At 40.9% G+C, this 6,000-nt stretch overlaps 1 protein-coding gene across 1 annotated transcript in view; it reads left to right on the top strand.

Annotated features, from left to right (window-relative positions):
* Positions 1 to 6,000, top strand: part of LOC126980411 (rap guanine nucleotide exchange factor 4-like) — a 160,029-nt gene that overhangs the window by 1,093 nt on the left and 152,936 nt on the right. The gene's annotated exons all lie outside the window — the stretch shown is intronic.

Genomic DNA, 6,000 nt, shown 5'->3' with positions numbered 1-6,000 from the left:
TCATGTACATAGTGACAGAAATTTAGTAAACCTATTTGAACGCAAACCCAAAAATCCATCTACAGAGTGACATAGTAAGTTAGGAAAGATGATTTTGAACCTACTTATTAAAATATCATCCACTACGGTGTGCATTGTATAGCGAGGACAAAGTGTCATACAGTAGCTCTATATCCTCATGTGTTTTGAAATGACGTACAATGAAGTTTTGTGACATACGAGGGACAGAGTGGGAAAATAAATACCAGAAAGTGCAGCAAAGAAAGTTATGGTGAATCTAATTTATGGAAGAGGTACTGAATGGAGATGCGGTATTTTAAATGGCCAATGAAGTTGTGAAATGGCCCATGAAGGTGTTAAATGGATGCAGAAGTTGTTAAATGGCTATAAAGTTTCTAAATGGCTTATAAAATTGTTAAATGGCCTATGAAGGTTTTAAATTGGTTCAAAAGTTGCTAAATGGCCTATAAAGTTGCTAAATGGCCAATGAAGTTGCTAAATGGCCTATGAAGGTTTTAAATTGGTTCAAAAGTTGCTAAATGGCCTATAAAGGTGCTAAATGGCCAATGAAGTTGCGAAATGGCCTATAAAGTTGCTAAATGGCCAATGAAGTTGATATGACACTAAATACAAGTAATAGAAATGCCGAGTGAGTAATGTCTAACGATATACCGGAGCAAAACACGAAAATAATAGATAAATGCCTTAATGGAGTGACGCAAACAGTGAAGTTAAAGCGAAATATAATGACTGAGAGGAAGTTTGGTGACAGACGAAAGTGGGGCGAGGACAAAGGCGATTTATGGAGAGCCGTTTAGTGGCGTGTATTGTGAAATGGGTGTGAAATATAGTGAAGGGAGGCGGGAGGGGGGAGGGGGAAGGCTTAATGGTGAATACATCTGGGGCGAGGGCGAAGGATAATGGAGAGTGAAGCGAAAGTGAAGAATTGTGACACGTGAAACTAAAACGTGGGATAAGATTATGTAAAGTGAGACTAAACTTTAAAAAAACGGAAAATTTAGCTAAGATGGAAGAGGAGAAGGAGAAGAGGGAGAAGGAGAATTAGGAGAAGAAGGATGAGGAGGAGGAGGAGAAGGAGGAGGAGGAGGAGGATGAATGATAATAATAATGATAATATATAAAGAATGAAATAGTAATACCTCAACAACAACAGTAGTAATAATAATAGTAATAATAATAATAATAATAATAATAATAATAATAATAATAATAATAATAATAATAATAATAATAATAATAATAATAATAATAATAATAATAATAATAATAATAATAACAATAATAATAATAACAAGAAAACAAAACAAAAAACAACAACTGATAGCAGATGATGAAAATATAGAAGATAGAAGTAAGCGAGAGAGAAATAAAGACAGCAACAACACAACACAAGGAAGAAAAACGAAAAAAAGAAAAGAAAAAGAAGGACTAATAACAGAGGAAGAAAAATATAAAGAACATAAAAGTAAGCGAGAAAGAAAAAAACAAAACAAGATGGCCAGAGATCACAGAAGCATCCGCAGCATCCCTCCCTCCCTCCATCTCCGCCGCAGTAAAGGCCGCCTCGGAGCCCGTCACCTGTTATCCCTTGATGCAATGGTCGTATGGCGCTGCATTGACGAGCGTGTGGACGGCCGACGCTGCTGCCCAAACACATGAAGGGGCCTTAATGCCTCGATGAAACATTAGTGGTGGGGTGGCGGTGATGGTGGTGGTGATGAATGTGGTGGTGTTGATGGTGATGGATGTCGTGTTAGTGTTTGTGAGGATGCGTGTTTGTGTGTGTGTTTGCGTGCGTATGTGAGTGTGGTTGTTAGTGTAAATGTGTGTGTGCGTGTGTGTGTGTGTATTTACCTAGTTTTAGTTTTACAGGGCCAGGGCTTTACGCTCGTGTGGTCCCGTCTCCGTGTCTACATTTATCCAACTTTTCCTTAAAGCTTTGTACACTCCTCGCAGATACTACATCCTCACTTAGTCTGTTCTGTGTGTGTGTGTGTGTGTGTGTGTGTGTGTGTGTGTGTGTGTGTGTGTGTGTGTAATTAATTCACTTATCGGTGCACATTTATCTAGAGGAGAGAAAAAAAACTTACTCGTTAATTTTGTTTAAAGCGACCGTGTAAACAATTAACAGAGCGATAAGTGTTAGAAAGAACATTATTTATTTGTATTTTTCATGAAGAATGGCTTACTACTTAAATGCTGTTAGACTGGTTTTCATAACAAATAGCTTTTCACTGTATGTTTTCTTCTCAGTATCAGAGACGATTAGAAATTTTATCCTTAGAATTCCGCAACACGAATAGAAATCTTTACCTAAAATGACGATCCCTAAAAACTAGCTCTTCCAGTGATTAATTTACCTGACAGTCTCTCCACCTGACCTTTTATTTGAAACCTGAGTTGTAGCTAACGAAATGAGGCAAAAAAAAGATTGATTTTATGTTATTTTTCTCCTTTATGTTACTCCTTTTAGGCACACTCAATGTACTTATTTTAATTATATGAAGAAAAAAAAACATTATAGAGAGCGCATTTCTCCTTCTTTCCCTTTCTTTCCATATATCAGCGCCTCGGCAGGAAGCAACAGATGGACACCTACAGGATATTAAACTGTCATAGCACACGATAACACACACACACACACACACACACACACACACACACACACACGTTCTACCCCATCATCTCCACAACAGACACACACCCAAAAAAAATCGAGGACATGGAAATACATGGATGAAAATTTAAGAGGAAAAATGGGAAATGCGTGACAATGAATACAGAAAAGAATAATGAAAACATGAATATGGTAGTTAGGAAATGGAAGTTGGGGGGGCATATGCTATAGCTGCGCGTGGTCTCGGTGTTCATCTCCGTCGCAATAGGCCTTGAACGGAAACTTGAAAATGATGGAACGGAGAAAAAAAAGTGGAGAGAAATAAAAAATGCTACCTCTAAAGACAGCGGAGAAGCGGATTATTTCATCAGCACCATTACCAGGAAAAAAAAAACATACCGAGCAAGTTGATGCGAAAAAGAGAGAGAAAAGCTTACGTATGCTCCTGAGACGAACATGAAAGAAGGAATTAGGAAAGGAAAAGTGCGTGCGAGGGCTTGCTAAAACTCTTAAGTCCTTTTTTTACTTCCTCTTATCTTCTCTCTCTCTCTCTCTCTCTTCTTCTTCTTCTTATTCTTATTCTTATTCTTATTCTTATTCTTATTATTGTTATTATTATTATTATCATTATCATTATTATTATCACTGTCATAATCATTATCATTGATGCGTAAAGGTAATTTTTTCCTCCCTCATTTTGACCTTGAAATATATAGGTTATGAGTGTGTGTGTGTCTGTGTGTGTGTGTGTGTGTGTGTGAATGTGCGGGTGGGAACACAAGGGTGAAAGTGACTGTGATGTGAATATTATGTACAGCTGTGTGTGTGTGTGTGTGTGTGTGTGTGTGTGTGTGTGTGTGTATGAATAGGGGTTATCGTGTATGTAAATTCAGGATGACATGGCACACACACACACGCATATTCCTCCCTCGAAAACAATACATAATACTCTCTCTCTCTCTCTCTCTCTCTCTCTCTCTCTCTCTCTCTCTCTCTCTCTCTCTCTCTCTCTCTCTCTCTCTCTCTCTCTCTCTCTCTCCATTTACTTCTCATTCACCTTCACTCATCTCTTTCCTTCTCTCTCTATTTCACGCTCCCTCTCTCTCTTCCCTTCTCCTCTCTCCTCTCCTCCCTTTCACCCTCCGTAGCCCCCCAAAAAGCAACTAAACCATGTCGACCAATTATACTAAAAGGAGGAGCAAGAATGATCACTGTTACGATACTCTTCCTTACCGTTCAAACAGCTTTCCCTCATTAGCATACTCGACCCATTATGATGCTGATAGATCGAGGTTCCGCTGCCAGTAGACTTACGTTGCACAGAAGAACGAATGGGAAGTCTTGTGTGGCCCTTCTCTCTCTCTCTCTCTCTCTCTCTCTCTCTCTCTCTCTCTCTCTCTCTCTCTCTCTCTCTCTCTCTCTCTCTCTCTCTCTCTCTCTCTCTCTCTCTCTCTCAGTAACAAAGATAGGACAGAGGTGAGAGAGGAAAGGATAGAAGTGGGTTACAGAGAGATACGACAGAGAGAAAGGGCTTAAGACAGATAGAGAGATAGGCAGATAGGAGAAGGAGGAGAAGGAGGTGAAGGTGAGGTGAGAGAGAGGTGAGAGAAGGAGGAGGAGGAGGAGGAAGGGTAGGGAAAAAAAATATGTTGGAGGATTTGTGAGTTTGAGAGAGAGAGAGAGAGAGAGAGAGAGAGAGAGAGAGAGAGAGAGAGAGAGAGAGAGAGAGAGAGAGAGAGAGAGAGAGAGAGAGAGAGAGAGAGAGAGAGAGATTTGTAATATATTTGAGCGTATTGTAGGTTTCATTGTAGACTCTCTCTCTCTCTCTCTCTCTCTCTCTCTCTCTCTCTCTCTCTCCATATCATTCTACATCTCTTCTCTCTATTTCTCTCTCTCGTTTTCTTTTTTTCCTTCGTAAACTCTCACTCATTATCTTAACCTCCTCCTTCTCCTCTTCCTCCTCCTCTTCCTCCTCCTCCTCCTCCTTCCTCACCACCATCAACTCCTCTTCTCTTGCCTCCTCCCTCCAGTGCGTCTTCCCAGGTAACCAGGTAACTAGGAAGCCTCTCGCCCCCTTGCCTACCTTTCCAGGGACAAGAGAGAGTGATCACATTTGCTTTTTCCTCAATTTTGTTTACTTATAAAATTTGTTGAGAACTATTTGCTGTTCCTCGTTTCCTCTTCTCCCTCCTCTTTTCCCTTTTCTTCCCTTTCGCCTTCCTCCTTCTCTTCCCTTCTTCTCCTTCCCCTTTTTCCTTCATATTCCCTTCCCCCTCCATTTTTCTTCCCCTGCCTCCTTCCCTTCCTCTCCTTCTTTTTCTTCCTCTTCTTCCTCTTTCCCCTTCCCTTCCCTTTTACCTTCCTTTTCCCCATCCCCTTCTTCACCTTTCCCTTCCAAACTTACGGAGTTGAAAAAGATCTGATTTTTTTCCCTTTCCCTTCTCCTCTTATCTTCCTCTTCCTCTTCCTCTTCCCCTTCCCCTTCCACTCTCCTCTTCTTCCACTTCTTTCCTGTTACCTGACGCTTGAAATTGGACAGGTGAGCAAGGGGAAAAGAAGAGAAGGTATGGAGGAGGGTGTAAGGGAGGTGGAGGTATGATGGGAGTGTTTTAATTTCGCTAGGAGGGAAGGGATGGAGGAGAGTTAAGGGGGAGGGAGGAATGAAGAGTGTTTTTAATTCGGTTTTGTTTGTTTGTTTATTTGTTTGTTTGGGTGAGTGGGTGAGTGAGTCGTATTTCCGCTGTTGTTTTGGTTGTTGAATTCGTGATGGTTCGTGATAATGGATACAGTTATGTTATTTCACTACTACTACTACTACTACTACTACTACTACTACTACTACTACTGCTACTACTAACGCATTTCTAGGGTAAAGTATTCGAGTCTAAATTCTCTTCCTTTTATCGCGTCAGCTCGGTAGGCCTAACTTGTTTCAACTTTCTCTTCCGGTAGGCCTGTTGTCTCCCACGAATGTGTGTTAGACCATGTTTGTAATCTGACATTCTTATTATACGCGCGCAAACACACACACACACACACACACACACACACACACACACACACACACACACACACACACACACACACACACACACACACACACACACACACACACACACACACACACACTTCCACGGTTGTATGATTTTGTAGTTCATTTAAGAGAGAGAGAGAGAGAGAGAGAGAGAGAGAGAGAGAGAGAGAGAGAGAGAGAGAGAGAGAGAGAGAGAGAGAGAGAGAGAGAGAGAGAGAGAGAGAGAGAGAGAGAGAGAGAGAGAGAGAGAGAGAGAGAGAGAATAAAAAAACACACACACACACACACACACACACACACACACACACACACACACACACACACACAC

This window comes from Eriocheir sinensis, chromosome 44 (assembly GCF_024679095.1).
Source record: "Eriocheir sinensis breed Jianghai 21 chromosome 44, ASM2467909v1, whole genome shotgun sequence".
Taxonomy (NCBI): Eukaryota; Metazoa; Arthropoda; class Malacostraca; order Decapoda; family Varunidae; genus Eriocheir; species Eriocheir sinensis.
Note: the sequence above shows the minus strand (reverse complement) of the source record. Positions and strands in the feature narration are given on the sequence as shown.